The sequence below is a fragment of the Podarcis bocagei genome, assembly GCF_964188305.1.
Source record: "Podarcis bocagei genome assembly, chromosome: 4".
In the NCBI taxonomy this organism is placed as follows: domain Eukaryota; kingdom Metazoa; phylum Chordata; class Lepidosauria; order Squamata; family Lacertidae; genus Podarcis; species Podarcis bocagei.
In genome coordinates, this window is record NC_138128.1 from 66,568,778 (window position 1) to 66,587,095 (window position 18,318).

Consider the following 18,318-nt stretch of genomic DNA (forward strand, 5'->3'; position numbering starts at 1 on the left):
TCAAAATCTCTTTCCCCCCATCCCAACTGCCTTTTTGAGCCATGACCTCCTAAGTACTGTTAAATGCTTCCCAGTTCTCTGAACAGGAAGAAGTATAGGGCTAGTATTGCAGATGGAAGTCCCACAGAGTTCAAGGAGGCTTACTCTGGTAAGCAAAGTGCTACATCTATCAGAGCAAGCCAAAATGGGGTCAGAAAGGAGCAAGTTCACTGCCATATCTGAATACCTGCTTCTCAATCCAGCCAGGGCTGAAGGTCAGGGGTATTTTACCCACCAACTCAACCACCCCATTTTTTATTTATTTTTTGCTGCAGCTGATCTTCTTGAGGATTGGGGTCCTTGAGGCATAGGGAGCCAGGAAACTGCCTTGACATCAGTTCAGACATGTTATCCATCTAGTTACCAATGCTGTTTTCTATCTTAGTTAACTGTGTGTGCCTATACATGTCCACATGGAAACAAGCCTTACTGGACTTACTTCCAAGTAAGTGTGCATAGGATTGCAGCCTTAATATTACTTGGAGATGGAGGGAAGAGACATGGGCACATGGCAGCCTCATACTCCTCATAGCATGAATATGCTATTCCTGTTCCAGGTGATCAGGAAATCCATTGGACAGGATAGACATGATTTATTTTCATGTAAAAAAGAAAAGAAAATGTCCATGTTGTCCTCTTTAAGCAATACGGGTAACTTGAATCCATCTCACTGTTTTTGTTTAATCCCAGTTCAGCACACCTCTGGAATTGTTTCAGTTCATGGGATATACAGAAAATTCATTTATTGTACCTTAAGTATCAGCCATTGTCTGTAAGTATTATGAAGTGGCACTTCCCTAAAGTATGCCTACAGTAGAAATAGAACACTTGATACAAGAGTGTAATGTTTAATTTGCACGCTTAGAGTACTAGACTTTTTTATACTATTGAACAGCCTAATCTTTTAAGAGGACAAATCTCAGGACAAGCCCAAGATGTGTAAAAATCTTCCCAATACAGATTTCACATGCTCATGATTCCTTTTGGCCTGATAGTGTTGACCTGTGACTGTTATCACACTAAAAATGAATGGATGGATCCCTTATCTTGAACCTCTATGCTTAATTTAGAGTCCTGTTCGGGTTTAACAGATCCCTTCAGGTAAGGTTTGGGTTCTGTTCTCTTTCAAAGGGTTGGTCTGATTTTTGGTTCATATTTGTTTTGATTTCATGAACCCAGCATTTCATCCCATTTATGTGAGTTGAAAGTGTCCTTGCTAATTGAATGACCCAATTATATGCATGCTTATTTAGAAGCAAGACCCACTATATTTAGTGGGACTTAATTGCCAAGTAAGTGCACATAGGCACTTTTACTTGAAAATAAGTACTATGTACAGTCAAACCTCAGTTCCCAAACGGCTCCGTTCTTGAACGATTCGGCTCCCGAACACCAAAATGTTCCAGTTTTGGAGCATTTTTTGGAAGCCGAACGTCTGATGCAGCTTCCGCTGAGTGCAGGAAGCTCTTGCAACCAATTGGAAGCCGCGATTTGGTTGTCGAAAGTTTTGGAAGCCGAACGGGCTTCTGGAACAGATTACGTTCAACAACCGAGGTTTGACTGTATTTAGACAAATGGCACTTTTAAGCTGATTTATTTAGAATCAGGGTGCTACTGTAATGCAGATTTATCTGTGGCACTGCATTATTAGATACCCTTTGGCTTTTAATTACATTTTCATGATTCTCATAAAAGTAACAGTCATAAAAGGGAACCAAATAACCGACAGGAAGAATAGTACAGTGAGACTTCAACATACACAGGAATTACATTTCACAATTGCGCCCAAAGCCAAAATAGTGTATAGTCAAAACACATTGGGTTCAATGGCAGGTGGGATTGCTAGTCATTTTCCCGGACATCACTCTATTTTCACCCCCCTTAAAAAATATTGATTGCCAAGCGCATAAAGCAAAATGTGCACGTAAGTATAGCAAAAGCAACAAGGACACAAGGACAGCAATAGAAGTAAGAAAAGTCGCAGAAGTAGAAGAATAGGATTATATTGGAGCAATTGTGAAATTCTAAAAGGATAAAATAACTACCCAGAACAACTCATGAGGTTTAGTATCATGCTAATAAGTTGACTGTTTCGTGGCAAGCCTGGGGGCACCAATGCGCTGCCGTGGGCTGGCACCAGTGTGCCCAACTACCTCCTATGGCACCTACAGCAGGTCCTTCCAAAATCGACAGTGCATAAGAAACTGTTTGTTGTTCCTATTTATACTGCCTTGGCCTCTCTTACATTGAACATGTGCTCTCGTAAACAGGTCCGTATTCACTGGATGCCATCTTTGGGCATTCACATCCCTCTCTGTTCTGAACAGAGGAGAGGTGCAAAGAGCTCTCAGTGAATGCCACACTAGCTGGGTGCTTCCTTTCCATCAATGGGCATGACCACACCATTCTGTGGTCTTGTCTCATTTCCTGCCCTTTTTGGTGTGGAAGGCATTTTGTGTTACGTCACATCCCCATGGCAGCCATTTTGTGGCTGATGCCCCCATAGTACTTGCTCTAAATTCCAAAGGTGTCCACTGGCCCCCAAAGGTTGGTGACCCCCTTGCACAAAGCTATGAATGGATACCAGTTCTCAGTTAAATTGTCAGAATGCGTTTGTCCCACGGAGGTGTGCATTTCTTTAGTGAATGAATAGGATTCCACTGTAAAGCTCCCTTACCATTGGTTAAATGGCATATGGTTATTATTCCATTGCAAACATGTTTCCAATATTTCTCTAGGGTGAGTGGGGAACCTGCGACTCTCTAGATGTTGGTGGACTTCAACTCCCATCATTTCTGGCCATTGGTTGTGCTCTTTGGGTCTAATGGGAGGTGAAGTGCAGTAACATCTGGGGTGTGAGTGGGGACAAGTTCCCCAGTGCTGCTGTGGGAAATTAAATCTAGCTAATCCTCAATTACCTAATCCAGGCATAGGCAACCTTCGGCCCTCCAGATGTTTTGGCCTACAACTCCCATGATCCCTAGTTAACAGAACCAGTGGTCAGGAATGATGGGAATCGTAGTCAAAAACATCTGGAGGGCTGAAGGTTGCCTATGCCTGACCTAATCCAAAACTGGCATTACTTAGAAAAGATCTGTTTAGGATGGTGCTAAGCTCCTGAGAAATTAGTTTTTCAAATTATGTTTTCTTTTTCTTTTTCTTTTCAAACCACCCTGGGATTAATTGAGGGGCAGCATTAAAATACTTCAAACTAAATAAAAAATAGTTCAGGGTAGCTTTCAACTGCCTGATATGCGCACTCCAGATGTAGCACTGTGCTAGTCTTGTAGAAGTCTCTTCAGCCTTTTTAAGTGATAATAATTTTTAATCCTATGTAGCTTTCATTAATGCATACAAATGCCAATGGATTATCTTTAACCTATTATACTTTGCAAAGGGGAAAGTAGATTTGAATTGCACTGTTCCTGTGTCTCCTTCCAGTTTTCCTCAGCAATTACCAAGGTGTTATGGGTTAGTCACAGTATAGTGACCTGCGGTGGCTTGTCCAAAGAGAACGTATCAGAATGAGCAGCACAGTAGATTGTTTATGGTCTGTTCAACATAAGATAGACCTAATAATACAAATATACACAGAAAAGATGGCGTATCTTTTTTGTCTTTTGGAGGTTCTGCTTGATGTACCTAATACCAATATGTTGCTATATTGCCAGTAGACAGTCGTCATGATAAAGCAGCAACTCTTGAATCTGGTTCTTTAAAAAGTGTCTCTGACGTTAAGGAACCACCAGTGTAAAAATGCTTTTGAATACTGTATATGCGATCTCTATTTTTGCAAAATATCAGGGAGCTAAGCTGGATTGCCCTTGCGCTACTTTCATCGACTTTATTGCACCTTCTTAAGATGTTTTTGTAGCTGCTGCTGTTTGTAGTAGATGCTTATTTTTTTATAGGCAACTTTTTAATTTCCTGGATTTTAAAATGTAAAGTATATTTTAATAAGTTTATATGATTTCATAAATTCTAATAAATACAATGAAAAATACACGCTTGGTTTCATTGATATCAGAAGAGTCTCGCAGCTATTCAAGCTGACACGAAGGAATAAACAATAAGCTGTGGTTTCGTGAGAAGGCCCTTCCTGAATCTATCCAAAGATGTATCTAAATCCAGCATCTAGTTCTCACATTTTACAACTAGATGCTTATCCTCCAATAATTTTTCTAAACCCCTTTAAAGTCATCCAAGTTGGGGGCCATTACCACATCTTGTGAAGCACTTCTTTTTGTCTGCCCTGAATCTTCCAAAATGCAGCTTCATTGAATATTCCTGGGTTCTGTTCTTCTGAAAGAACAAGATCTCCCTATCTACATTCCCCACACCATGCAAAATGCTATACATCTCTATTATTGTTATTAATAATAATAATTAATTAATTAAATTTGTATATTGTGTCCCCCACACAGCTTTTCCCCAGCTAAAAGCCCTACATTTTGGAACTTTCCCTCATGGGGGAGTTGGTCCAGCCCTGTTATCATTTTAGTTGCCCCTGCTTTTTTAACCTTTTCAATATTCTTTTTTAGATGTAGCCACCAGAACTATGCACTGTGAATACAGCCCCATCATAGGGCCGCATGACAGCATTATGATATAAGCAGGTTCATGTTCAATCTTTTTTCCTAACATGGAATTTGCTTTTTTAAAATGGCTGCCACACGCTGGGTTGACATTTTCACTGAGGTATCCACCATTACCCAAAAATCATAGATCATATATTAAGATCATATATAACCACAGAAAACAACAAATACCTTAAACCTACCCTCCAACAAGGACTGGAACCCACACAAGGCTGTTCAGAGGCTTAAACAGATACTATGATAACATCCACACCATACATTTGAAGTATATGGCTTTCCCCAATGTACTCTGGAAACTGTAGTTTATCCCTCACAAAGCTACAATTCCCAGCATCCTTAAACTGCAGTTCCCATTATTCTTTCTGGGGGTGGGGGGTGGGGTATCAAACCCAGCCAGATGGGTGGGGTATAAATAATAAAAGTATTATTTTTATTACTCTGTATCCTTTGATCTGAATTTAGAGAGATTCCTGGAGATATTTCAGTGTATCTTCCAGTCTCTGGCCAATCTGCTGCAGCACTCAGCAAATCCCATCCCAAAACTATATTGCTGTGGCCCGGAGATCCATCCATCTCCTGACAGAAAAAACATTTGAAAAAGTGTATTTTACTATTGTCTCTTTAACTTTACCTGTTTTTCAAATTCCCCTCCCGTTCTTGTCATTATGGCAATCCAGCCAATCAGGATGCAGGGATTAACATACTGCCTCATTACCACATAAGTAGGGCTGCAGCTGTGGTACACAAGTTAGCCTATCAGAATCACTGACAATAGTTCTGAGCGTGTGCACAGCTGTTTCCTTGAAAGCCATACCAACACAGCCAGGCCTCAGGAGAGCATTTGCATCCTGAATAGCCTTGCTATTCGCTTTCCCTTTCCTGACCAGCCTTTTTGAGTGAGCAAGCACCATGGAATTCACTGTAAGTCTTTTGTTTTTAAATTAAACGGGTTCTTTTTTTAGTTATGGGGATTTATATATGAATTTACCTTGTTTCTTGGAATATTTATAAACTGCACTTTCATAAATTATATAATAAGGCAGGGTACAACATAAAAACAATACTCTAGCAACAGTAAAAATATCAAGAATGTATCAGTGAAAACTGGTTGGTACAAAATGCCATGCTCTAAATCAAGCTGGGTCTCCCAGTGTTGCTGAACTACAATTCCCATCAGCCCCAGCAAGCATGATCAATGGTCAGGGATGATGGGAGTCGTGGTTCAGCACATCTTGAGGACCAAATTTCCCCCACACCTGTTCTAAAGGCTTATCAAACTTCTATTGGCAAGGAGTTCCTCAGTTTAATTTAACTTATTCTGTAAATATATGTCATGTTTCAGCCCAAACAGGCCTCTTCTGGCTCTTGAAGGGACCCAGCACACACACAAAAACACACTCTACAGCTGGCTTCTCAAAGCCTGCCCTGAGGGGAGAAATAGTTTCCTGCTGACTTTCCCAGAGACACTTTGAAGTTGCTGTTTTTTGGGTGGGCATCGAGGAACAAGAAACAATATGGGTGTGGGCTGAATTTCACACACCAATTTTGGACCAACCAGCCACATCTTGAGCTGCAGGCTTCTAATTAAATGCAATTGGGAAAAGGGAACGTGACTGAGCCATAGATCCACTCACTGGGGCCTTTAGGGGGTTTTTGTGTGCATTAAGACTGTGAAACAGGAGTGGCATAGCATTACATAAGATTCCTCCAGGAAGCAGCTTTTGTTGGTGTTGGCAATACAAAATCCCTGCTTGCTTCACTTTTAAATAGTTTCGAATCGTTACAGAAATGATCAAATCAATTTTCTCCTGAACAGCAATGATGTGATGAATTTCCTTGAACGGGTAAAATTACCTCATCTCCTGCCATTGCTTCCAAAAAGTATGGCATTTTTGCCAAAGGGATAAAATCTGTTGCTGTGGAGATAGTTCCCAAATACTTAAACCCCACCCCCAATATTCTTGTTTGTAAAGATACCTCGCATACAACACATGTACAGAGTTTTATTGCGTATTTTCTCTTACTTGAATTTCAGTGTTCTAATATTCATACATTACTTTACCATGATCTTTTGTTGTGATGAATGATGATGATTATGTTTTTTTATAAAAAATACACATTGCAGTCTTTGTCATCTATAATGTTCTACTCTGATATTTTGAAATGTTATGTTTCAATTTTTAAGATGTGCTGTTAAAACAAACACACACACACACACACACACACACACACCCCATTCCTCTGCATCTGGCCAGTCCATGACATTGGCAAGTGCTTGTCTGAAAAATTCATAACATGAATGACATGGAGATTTATTCTTCAGTGGTCTGTGGTAAGAACAGAACCAGGGATTTATTTCGGAAATCTCTCTTCTTTGGAATTTCTTTGACTATAACTCCCACCATCTCTTCCCTGAAAAGAAAGCCCAAAAGAACTTGATTTTTGAAGAACTGCTGAAGACAACAAAAACACAATCTTCCTCCTGCGTATCTGTTTCTTTCCAGTGTAACCATCACTTTTTCATGTCTCACAAGGAGTTGCTGAGCTATTGGCACAGCACTAGGGCATTAAAACTCTCAAACCACTTGAGGAATCTGCCAAAGATTTCCACCAATGTTTATGTGCTTTAAAACTCCAAAGGCACTTGGGAAATCTGCCAAAGATTTCCAGCAATGTTTACGAGCTTTGGAGAAAATCTCATATTTTCAGTTTAAGAGGAAAGAAAATGGACAGAATAACTTATGGGCTCATTGTCAGCATTCTGTGATGTGAAGTGAGAAACGGAGCTATTAACCTGAAAATGAATGCCAAGGGAAAGATAGCTTATTTTATCCAGCAGATGTCACTATTGTTCAATAGCACAGTGCCAGTCCTTCAGTTCTAAGCACGGAAGTACTAAGAAACCACATACTCTTGAGAAATAATCATGCGTGGTGATGGGTGTATTTTCTTGACAAATACACTCTGTGTGTTTTGAGGCACTCCCCTAAAATTGTTTCTATGTCCCAGGGTTTTGAAAATTTATTAGTGGTGGGTGACACAAGTTATTATCAGTTCTTAGAGTTTATAATTAAGTTTCAGTAATTCTCCCACCACCCTAAAAGGGGGCAGAGAGTAGTTTTGCATTATTTATTATTAAAATAGGTGTTTTCTAGTCATTCCTGTTTTGATCTGGCCACATAGTGTCTAAATAGTTTTATGTTGTATTTTCCAAGAAAGATAACAGGGAGAACTAAATCTTCCAGTTAGGATACTACAGTACTATACTTCTCCAGCAACAACCACATTTTGATCAGCAGGCAAGATAATAGCTCTTAGATTTTCTAAACATACTGGCAGCTTTATTAATTGCGTGTGTGTTTAAAAAAACTGCTAAATTTTTATTACTGTACTGGATCATTTCAAGGTGGGGGAATAGTAGAAGCTGCTGTTTCTCTGTATTCAGAGTATTTGGTGGAATTAAAACCATGGGCTCGCTCATGATGTTTGCTTAAAAGAGAAAACCCATAAATGAAGATTGCATCTGCATTGTATCAGAATTGCATAGCATACCTATGGAAGATAAGAATGTTTTCTTCCCTTACAGTTAATCAGTAATTCTCTTGCACAATAATATCAAACCACAGTTAGGCAACAACTCACAATATTGCTGCTCAGCAGGAAACTCCTTCGGCTAGTAATTAAATAAAATCATTTTTATAACTGGGAGAATGAGGTTGAGGTTTCACAAGTCCTTGTTGCCTTGTTAGCATTCAAGGTCACATTCTTCTTTGTTTGCTAGAGTGAAGTTTTTTTGGTTGGCTCACATTCTCTTCTATGAAATGTAGCTACTCTTATGGGATCAGGTCCACCTTGAAACTCAAGAAAAGTCGGTTGTCACATTCTGCTTTGTGATCAAATTCCTTCTACAGGTGCTGGGTGTTTGTTTGTTTGCTCATTCATTCATTCATTCTACTACTTTAAAAAAGGTTTAGGGACATTTTTTGTCACCAGAAAGAGCCATCTGCTGTTTGGGAGTCCTAGGGGAATTCTAACTCCAGAAGAAAGCCCTCCCCACAAAGGCATTTGACAGCCACCAGTTTCTGTCAAATTGTGGCATCCTTGTGGGCCCTCATTCATGTCCTGGGTCCCACTTGCAGACACAGTACTTGGACTCTTGGCATGATTATTTTCAAAGGCCTTATTCCAAAGCCCAAACATAGATCGGTGTGCAAAGAAGCACTGAAAGCAGAGTTCCAAGGTTTATGGCTAGCTGTGAGCTAAGATGTTGTCTCAACACTTGACACCATCCCAGGCTCCCCTTTTGAAAAGCAGGGTGGACAGAGTCAATCATGTGGCTCATGTTCTGAGCCAAACGACTGGCCAAATTAGGGGAAACTTCTGTGGGCTGGGTCTGCTCATGCTGATGCCATGTGATTTGAGATGAGTGAACACAGCCAATTCACTGCCCCAACATAAGCCTTTCCAGAGTTGGGAGGGGCCTCACTAACAGGAGGTGGAACCGAGACAGAATCAGACACCTCTTTTTTTACCATGCTTGGGATGACTGCTGTCACTGAGTTGGGGCTATCTCTTGACAATCAGCTGAACTTCTCTCCAGAATCCAGATCAGCAGCTCCCAGGCCATTGGGTTCCTCTCCAGGAACAGGTCCCATACTCTCTCATCCCATTTCTCTTCCCCCATCAAGATACAATTAGTCTGAGAGAAGATAAACCTTAGAGAGCCCTGCAGGCAGCTTTTAACAATAAAAGAATAACTACAGCACTTGAAGTGATGCATTTAATGTTAAGTTTGGTTTGGCTCTTTAGTTTGTTTACTTTTCTATTGAAATTGTAAGTGCTACTTGGACTGGAGGGTGGGATGTCAAATTTTATAAGGAGTTAAGAAGATAAACACAGAGAGAAAGACACTCACAAGAAACTATTGTTCAGAATTGGCCCACCCACTATTCACTGCTATTATCTTGCTCCATATCAAAGTCCTGTTTCATGATGATTGACATTACATATAGTCTTTGGATATTTTCTTTCACCAGTCTGAGGATGATTGGATGATATGTTTACAATGTAGTTTTATTTCTCTGTATGCAATCAAAAGAGGGAACTTCCTTTTTGAAGAATTCTGAGACCTGTCAAATAGTCAGATTTGAGTGTCTGTGTGTGAAAGGTGAGCGTCACCCATTCCTTGATATTTCAGTGGAAATAATGGTATTTTTGCTTGCTACATATGGCCTTGTTTAGTTATGAAAGAGAGGAAGAGTGTGACAACACCTTTATACAGAGATGTTTTTATGAGTGTGTTTTCTTCACAGACTGGTCTTTCTTCACAGAGAGATAAGCTTGTCTTGGTCAAACCCATACTGTACTTCCATTTCCTCATAGATGAGATTCTTTACACTTTCTGTCTATGGAATGATTATACATTAGGTTGCTTGTATCTTTTTAACAGTAGCAAGGCAGGTAAACATTCATCCAGTGATGGATATGCAGTGATGAGAGAGCAGCATCTATCAAATTTCATCCAACTTTGAAAGGCTTTAGTCAAGGCTGTGGAAAATGGCAACTGCAGAGACCATTTAAATTGTTTTGGCTCTCCTGTTTCAGTTACCATAGCTGTACAAGAAGCTGTTAAAAGAAAAGTTCCTGAGAGAGAAATGTTCCCAAGAGACATGCATGTGGTCATTTTAATATGTGACGATTCTATCTTTCCGAGAGGAGGAAGTGATCCTTTCCCAGAGGGCCAGTGTGACTCCAGGCTGTTTGTTCTGCAGTATATTTTATGTGTTTGTTCCTTTTCACTTCTCTTCCTATCAGATGTAACCCAGCTATATGGGACAGTTGTAAAAGTTATTCCTTAATCTCTATTAACTTGCCTGTAGGCCAAGCCTGCACTGCTCTGATATTATTATACAATTTCCAGCCCAGTTGCATTTAATGCAGCATAATAGGGTTTTTTTTTAGATTTGTAGGGAGGGAAAGGCTCTTTTCTTCAAGCCATATACTGAAGTCATTTCAGAGTGTTTCAGTCTAAACCACGTCCAGGTTTCTGGAAGAGCAATGACTTCCTCCTTGTTTTTAATCTTGAGTTGTGTCCTGTTGATGTTTTTTTGTGGTAGTTAAAGGTAAAGGTAAAGGTACCCCTGCCCGTACTGGCCAGCCTTGACAGACTCTAGGGTTGTGCGCTCATCTCACTCTAGAGGCCGGGAGCCAGCGCTGTCCACAGACACTTCCGGGTCACGTGGCCAGTGTGACAAGCTGCATCTGGCGAGCCAGCGCAGCACACGGAACGCCGTTTACCTTCCCGCTGGTAAGCGGTCCCTATTTATCTACTTGCACCCGGGGGTGCTTTTGAACTGCTAGGTTGGCAGGCGCTGGGACTGAGCGACGGGAGCGCACCCCGCCGCAGGGATTTGAACCGCCGACCTTTTGATCGGCAAGTCCTAGGCGCTGAGGCTTTTACCCACAGCACCACCCGCGTCCCTAGTAGTTATGTGATGGCTTTTTGGAACTTCTTTGAAATGGCTCGACTTACTTTTACTGACTTTTATTTAATTTATTGCTGTTGTTTTGTACTGTATTTTTACACTGCCTTGGGAGAGCTTTTCCATTGATAGCCTACAAATATTTCAAATAAAGAGGCCAAAATAGGATTGCTTAGGAGGTACACAGCAATTCCACGATATGGAGCAAGGACCTTGACTCTCAGCTTTGTACTGGCAAAGGCAAAAAAGGAACCATGACTTGCTCTCCCACCACCTGTCATTGGGGAACATGTGACAGTGATTTTTCATACCTACTTTGTAGCACAAAGGTGGTTTGCAAAGGAAGATGTGCTGACAGGATCTCAAGTACCCACTTCCTGCTACCTCAATGTGCCCCTTTCCCCTTGTGGAGGTACTGGACACAGTGGATCACTCATCCCACAATGAGCACAAATTAGGAAACCGTTCCATACATATGGGGCAGAACTAACTCACTCCTGTTGGATTCCAGGCACGTCCAACAGGTAGATCGTGATCTACCGGTAGATCACTGGACGTCTGTGGTACATCACTGGTAGAATGTGCCCTTTTATTTAAAACGCATCTCTGAGTTATTTGTGGGGCCTGCCTGGTGTTTTTACATGAGTAGAATGTGTGCTTTTATGTAAAATGCATCTCTGGGTTATTTGTGGGGCATAGGAATTCATTCATCCCCCCAAAAAAAAATATATGGTTCCCCCCCCCCCAAGGTCTGAGGGACAGTGGACTGGCCCCCTGCTGAAAAAGTTTGTGACACCTGGATTAGACAATATTTTGGCCTTGGTTGAAGCTATGCAAATGAAGCTTCACAGCAGCAGTTGAAACAAGTCTGGTGTGTTTTTTTTAATTATCTCAGAATGCATAGACATTCTATCTACTTATCTAACTAGTTACCTAGAGCAGAGTAACTAGAGCAGAGTAACTTCACAACAGAGCAGTGAAAAGAGCCAGTGTGGTATAGTGGTTACAGAGTTCCAGACTAGAACCTGGGAGATGTGGGTTCAAATCCCCACCCAGTCATGAAGCTCACTGGGTGACCTTTGGCCAGTCACCAGCTCTCAACCTAACATACCTCACAGGGGTTGCAAGGATAAAGTGGAGAGGGGGGAGAACCACATGCACCTTGAACTCCTTGATGCAGCGTCAGGTAACAGGGCGGCACAGACGGGCGGCACTGCTCACCTGGCTTCCCAATGCCTACTTGTTTCTGCTGGTTACTGAAAGGGAGAGCAGCAGTGCGCAGTGGAAGGAGCAGCAGATTGCTGTTGGCACCAGGTCAGCAGCACACTGAGCTCCCTATACCTTACCCTTCAAGAAGATCTATCTATCTTTCTATCTCATCTGGATATATGGTGAAATGGTGAAAATACTTGCTAAAAGGGACAATGGTGTTAATGCGGAATGAAATTTGTTGCTCTTAGACTGAGAGTGCACATGTACATGTGCTCCTAGAGAAAAGTAATTTTTCCCTCTGTTTTCTTTTACCTTTGAAATGTAGTGCTTGGTTTTGTTTGACTAGACTTTGACCGTGCTTATTGGCTCATTGGGTGTGTTTGTTTTTGTCAGAAAACCGTGAGACAGAGCAATGACGGGATTAAAATACTAATGAATGGTAGGAAGGACTCTCTTAATTTAAAGAAATGCTGCCTTATTTCCAGGTCTTTCTTTGCATCGTTCTTGTTTCTGCAAATATCAGAAATGTGGAGCAAAAAGACCAGTCTTGCAAATGAGTAAATGCCTTGTTCAAACCGAGTCTCTGATAAGCAAAGGGAAATCAAAGTAGGCAGCTCTAAGAAGTTTGCAGCATATTGGATAGAGAAATTATGTACTGGTTATGGTATTTCAAGGCCATCAAGGCAGCATTCGTGCACTTCCCCAACTTGATTCCCATGGCCACTGTGAGATAGGGCCAAATTACATTTGACATGAAATAGGACATGATGGAAGGGGAGTTTCACCCCTTTCCCTCTGCAACAGTTTCTGTGAAAATCACCCTTTTCCAAGCTACTGCTAGCTCTAGGAGGGAGAGACTAGTTGGTACCAAAAAGAGCTTCCTTTCTAGGGCTAACAGCAACTTCGAAACAATTTCTATTAGGACAACAATTTCTATTAGGACAAGGGGAAAACAATTTCTACTAGGACAACAAGGGGAGAGGAAAAATTACAATTCCCTCTTCAAGTTGCCCACCAACCATGATCATACCCTCTGCGCTTGCTATTTACCACTACAAAATTGTGGAGACAGAGTTTTGGGCAGCATGGATCTTACTAGTTTGTCTAAGGCCACACACAATGAGCTTTTTGGCTAAGCAGGGATTTGAATCGGGTCTTCCTGGTCCAAATCCAAAACTCATATCACTACAATGCACCTTATTTATTCTTTCCCAATATGGTATACAGTATCTCACTTATCCTTGTCCATTCCTCCATCAATGAAAGTCAACTTCACTTCACATGAATTTGTTCTATATCAAGTGTGTTCTTTTAGTTTCTGACTAAAATATTTTGCCTGTGGATTGGCTCTCTCCATAATAGGTTTGCCAAAACAATGCTTTCAATCTCTGAGAATCTAATCTTTTTTTTAACTGAAAGGAAATAGGAGACTGGATGTTGAATGCAAAGTTTATTGATCCTAAACAATGAATATGTACATGACTTCAGCCAGCCTATTGGCATGGACATATGTTGAAATAACATTCTCTATCAATTGATTCACAAGGTATTTGTTGTTGTTTAGTCGTTTAGTCATGTCCGACTCTTCATGACCCCATGAACCAGAGCACACAGGCACTCCTGTTTTCCACTGCCTCCCGCAGTTTCATCAAATTAATGTTGGTAGTTTCATCCTCTGTCGTCCCCTTCTCCTTGTGCCCTCAATCTTTCCCAACATCAGGGTCTTTTCCAGGGAGCATTCTCTTCTCATGATGTGGCCAAGTATCACAAGGTATAAAATCGAATCAAAATTGTTTTGATTTAGATTTAATATTTATACCCCACTCTTCTGTTAAAATAACACCCAAAGCAGCTTGCAATATAAAACAACAATAAATATAAAAGGATAATACAATATAAAATACCAAAATTATATATTCAAAATTAGATTAAACAGGAAAGTTTATTTCTGGTCCAGAGATGACCCAATGTGTACAGAGCCCAGGAATGTGTAAGATCTAGGAGAGGGGGAGATTATGCAAGCCCCTTTAGCAGAAGCCATAAATTTTATTGGCAGCTCTGCAGCAATACTGCGTCATCATATGTGACTGGCACATGTAACCAATGGGAACTGGCATGCGCAGCCAATGCAGAATATAACCCCTCCACTGCCCATAACAGTATGTCATCAGAGTGATGTCAGCTGATTGGCAGGTGGACATGTTATTTTAAAAATGGCTTTGTGGGACAGGATTGGCCTGCAGGCCGGTGGTGCCCTACCCCTGATGTAAATGATATCCTACTGCCATTGCCAAAAATACTCCTGAGTCTGGCAATAGTGTTTTCCACTGCCCACTTCATCCTAACTCAGCGGCTCACACAACCCCATATATCCATAACATCCAGGTTCCTTTGATCATAGTTCCTGACTCGTTTGTGCTCAGTTTATAGATTCTACTACTCCAGTATGGCAACTTGCTTTTGTTTAGCCTTTCTCTCACACTCCACACTCCATTCATCTCCATCTCTCTTTACCTTTGCTCTGAAACGGCTACCCGTGGGACTTGAGAGCTGGCTGGCTTTGCTAGGCTAAGGCAGACATACTAGAAGAGAGTGGTGCACATTTAATAAGGCCGTCTGCTAGCCACATGGTGAGTCAATTTGTTAGTCAGAATTAGGGTGGTCAGGGCTCCCCTCCCACTGTTGCGGAGCCAATTTTAAAGCGAGGTGGATATGCCTCCTTCACTACGCCAGCACCCGACATCTTAAACTGCTGATTCGCCTCCCTCGGATGGTGTTTTGGTCTATTCAGTATGCATGGCTTTAGCAGTAGGGAGACCCAGATTGGTTGCCAGCTCGAAATGTTGCGCAAGATCACATTTCCTGACCATCTCGCCCCACTTTCAGCTGTTCTTCAGATGTAAAAGTAGCAAGCGAGTCAGTGTGGGCAGAGGGGAAGGGATTGCTGAGTCATGACCTGTGGGCGACGCACATTCTGGTGACAAGCAGAGTTTCAAAACTTTCTCCAACTGTGAGTTTCCTCCTTTAAAAGATCAGGCTGCTTTTCATAACTCTTGCAAGGACCCTCTTGAATTACTAGGACTGGACTTTTATAGTCATAAAAGCTGACTGCAGTAGGGTTATTAATTTGTTGGTAAATGTGATCAGACTGCCCCAGAGCACTGCAAGATTTGCATTTATTGTCCACGATCCATATGTTTTTGAGACTGCAACACATTTTGCCATTATCTCAAAAAGACGGTGCTTCGTAAGTATTCTGCCTCCCTGAATTGTACCCTGAGAATTCCGCCTGCTATTTTTGAATTTCTGGTTTATATTATAATTCAAAATGGTTAAAAGATCCCTCAGAACAGGAATCTTTGCCTGCCCATTCCTGCTCTCAGCTTATTTCTGTAGTAGTAGTAGTAGTAGTAGTAGTAGTAGTAGTAGTAGTAGTAAAGTAAAGTAAAGTAAAATAAAATAAAATAAAATAAAATAAAATAAAATAAAATAAAATAAAATAAAATAAAATAAAATAAAATATGTGCCTCCCATCTGGCTGGGTTGCCCCAGTCATCAAACATTAGCCCCACCTCTGATGCCACAAGAGTTGTCTTCATGAATTCCTTGAACTTCTGAAGCAAAACATATTCTGCGATCTCAACCTGACTCCTTCACCCATATGGCACACTACAAGCTTTCCTGGTAAAGCACAAGATGTCTGCACACCCTAGCTTCCTATGAATCATTCACAATTCTGAGTCTCTCCGAATTTTGCTGCTATAAACTGCTGGAAAATACTGATAATTTCCCAAGAGACAAAAGTAGGGTTTTACTAGAAATATTCTAATTCCAGGAGATTTGTCTTAAATCACAATGTTGTCTGTGGTAAGAACTTCTTGATGAAGATAGTTTCTTAACAGCAAACCGCTGGTGGAAAAAGTGTATCTCTCTTCACATGCATAACCATTTTGTACAACAACTATCAAATCCTTTTCTGGATATTCACTAGCCAGTTCAACTAAAAGCACTTCTAGGGCTGGGTTTAAACCAAGGCAAGCAACCCATTAGGTAGAATGAGGCTGCTTCACCAGACAGGTTTTTTAGGATGTCATGAAAGGGCAGCAAATTGTATTATGGTTGTATTTTCACTCCCGGGGAGAGGCGCTTGTGTATTCATATTGACCTGAGCAGGGGGTACCTGCATGACCACAGTAGTCAAGGCACTGGTCACTTTAAGGCTGGACTACTGCAGTGGACTCTACCTGGGGCACCCCTTTGCTGTTGGTTTGGAAATGGCAATTGGTGTCGAATGCTGCAGCATGATTACTGACTGCAGTGAGGTTCTGTCAACATATTACACCTCTGCTTAAAGATCTGTGCTGGCTGCTGACTTGTTATTGGGCCAAGTTCAAGATTTTACTGGTATATAAAGATCTTGGCACATTGGAGCCAGTTTATTTGAAGGATTAACTCTCCTCTAGGAGCCTTCTCAACCACTTTGATCTGCAGAACTCGCGTAAAGTACCGTATGTTTTCTGCATCTCTTAGGAGCTGATCTCTTGCCATGGCAGCACCTAGGCTTTGGAGAGCCCTTAACATTCATCTGGACCCCATGCTATAATGGTTTAGATTAATTTAACATCCATTCTTATGGGATCTGAACTGCTTGAAATTAACCAGGAAAAAGATCTTGAAGTCATGGTGACTAACGCAATCTATTCTAGAGTGCAGCAATAATAATAATAATAATAATAATAATAATAATAATAATAATAATAATAATAATAATACCCTGCCCATCTGGCTGGATTTCTAATTCAATGCAGGGTTGGAAAATAAAGTGGCCTGTATCTCCATGATTTTATATTAAAGCCTCTCTCTGCTTAGTGCCCTATACATTGCTCTGTTACTTCTTATTACATTTTTACTGGATGTTCACATTTAGTTGTATTGTTTTAAACAATAACTAGTGCACAGAAATACTAAAAAAAACAGTTGTAACTTTCGCTGATATCTGCTGCTTTTAATAAATATTTTATTTATATTTATGAAATGTTATAAAGCACTTTATCAAAACAAAATCTCTAAGTGGCGCTATTCTAAAAGACAAAGAAAGAAGACAACAATAATTCAATAGTATCCAGAAACTAATAATAGAATACAGGATTGCTCAAAACTTTAAATTTAGTAGGCTGCCTGGAGCAAAAGATATCTATGCAGGCCCACTGTGTTGAAACTTTTTTTGAAAAAAAGTAATGCTTTATAATCCCCAATAATTAAATAACACATGTGGTGTTTAAACATTCCTTCTCTTTTTTATTGTACTAGCCCAATACAGTACAGCCAATTTCCTTTTTCTTTCCTTGCACAGTGATTGGTTGGCAAGCTTCATGGAAAGCTGTGTAAGTACTCTTACATTCAAAACACCTAATCAGACTGCCTGAATCTGAGAAAAGCAATAATGTATTGGAATCTGAATTAAATGTGTCACTGCCTCCTGGAAAATAAAAACTCTGCAGTTATTGTGTTCAGTAGGATGCTTCACTTACTTTTTCTACAGGAGTTTTAAACATAGAAAATGGAGTTAACTGCATATCAGGATGAAATTCTCTTATCAAACTGACCATCGCTGTTGACATATGAGTTTGAGAGCTCGCATCAGATAATGTCACACTTTGAGTATAGATGCTGCACTAAACAGCTTCCCTGGAGAGCAAGGGTTAACCAAGAAAGGGTCCTCCAGATCAGCAAACTTTTTCAGCAGAGGGCCGGTCCACTGTCCCTCAAACCTTGCGGGGGGCCGGACTATATTTTGAAGAAGAAAAAAATGAATGAATTCCTATGCCCCACAAATAACCCAGAGATGCATTTTAAATAAAAGGACACATTCTACTCATGTAAAAAGATGCTGATTCCCGGACCATCCATGGGCTGGATTGAGAAGGTGACTGGGCCAGATCCGGCTCCTAGGCCTTAGTTTTCCTACCCCTGCTCTAGGTGTTTTT

General features: G+C 40.8%; 1 protein-coding gene across 1 annotated transcript in view; it reads left to right on the forward strand.

Moving 5' to 3' along the window:
* Positions 1-15,322: 15,322 nt before the first annotated feature.
* PLCE1 (phospholipase C epsilon 1) overlaps positions 15,323-18,318 on the forward strand; it is a 135,140-nt gene continuing 132,144 nt past the window's right edge. The window contains exon 1 of the mRNA XM_081189545.1: positions 15,323-15,341. The gene's annotated coding sequence lies outside the window, so the exon portion shown is untranslated. The remainder of the gene's footprint in view (positions 15,342-18,318) is intronic.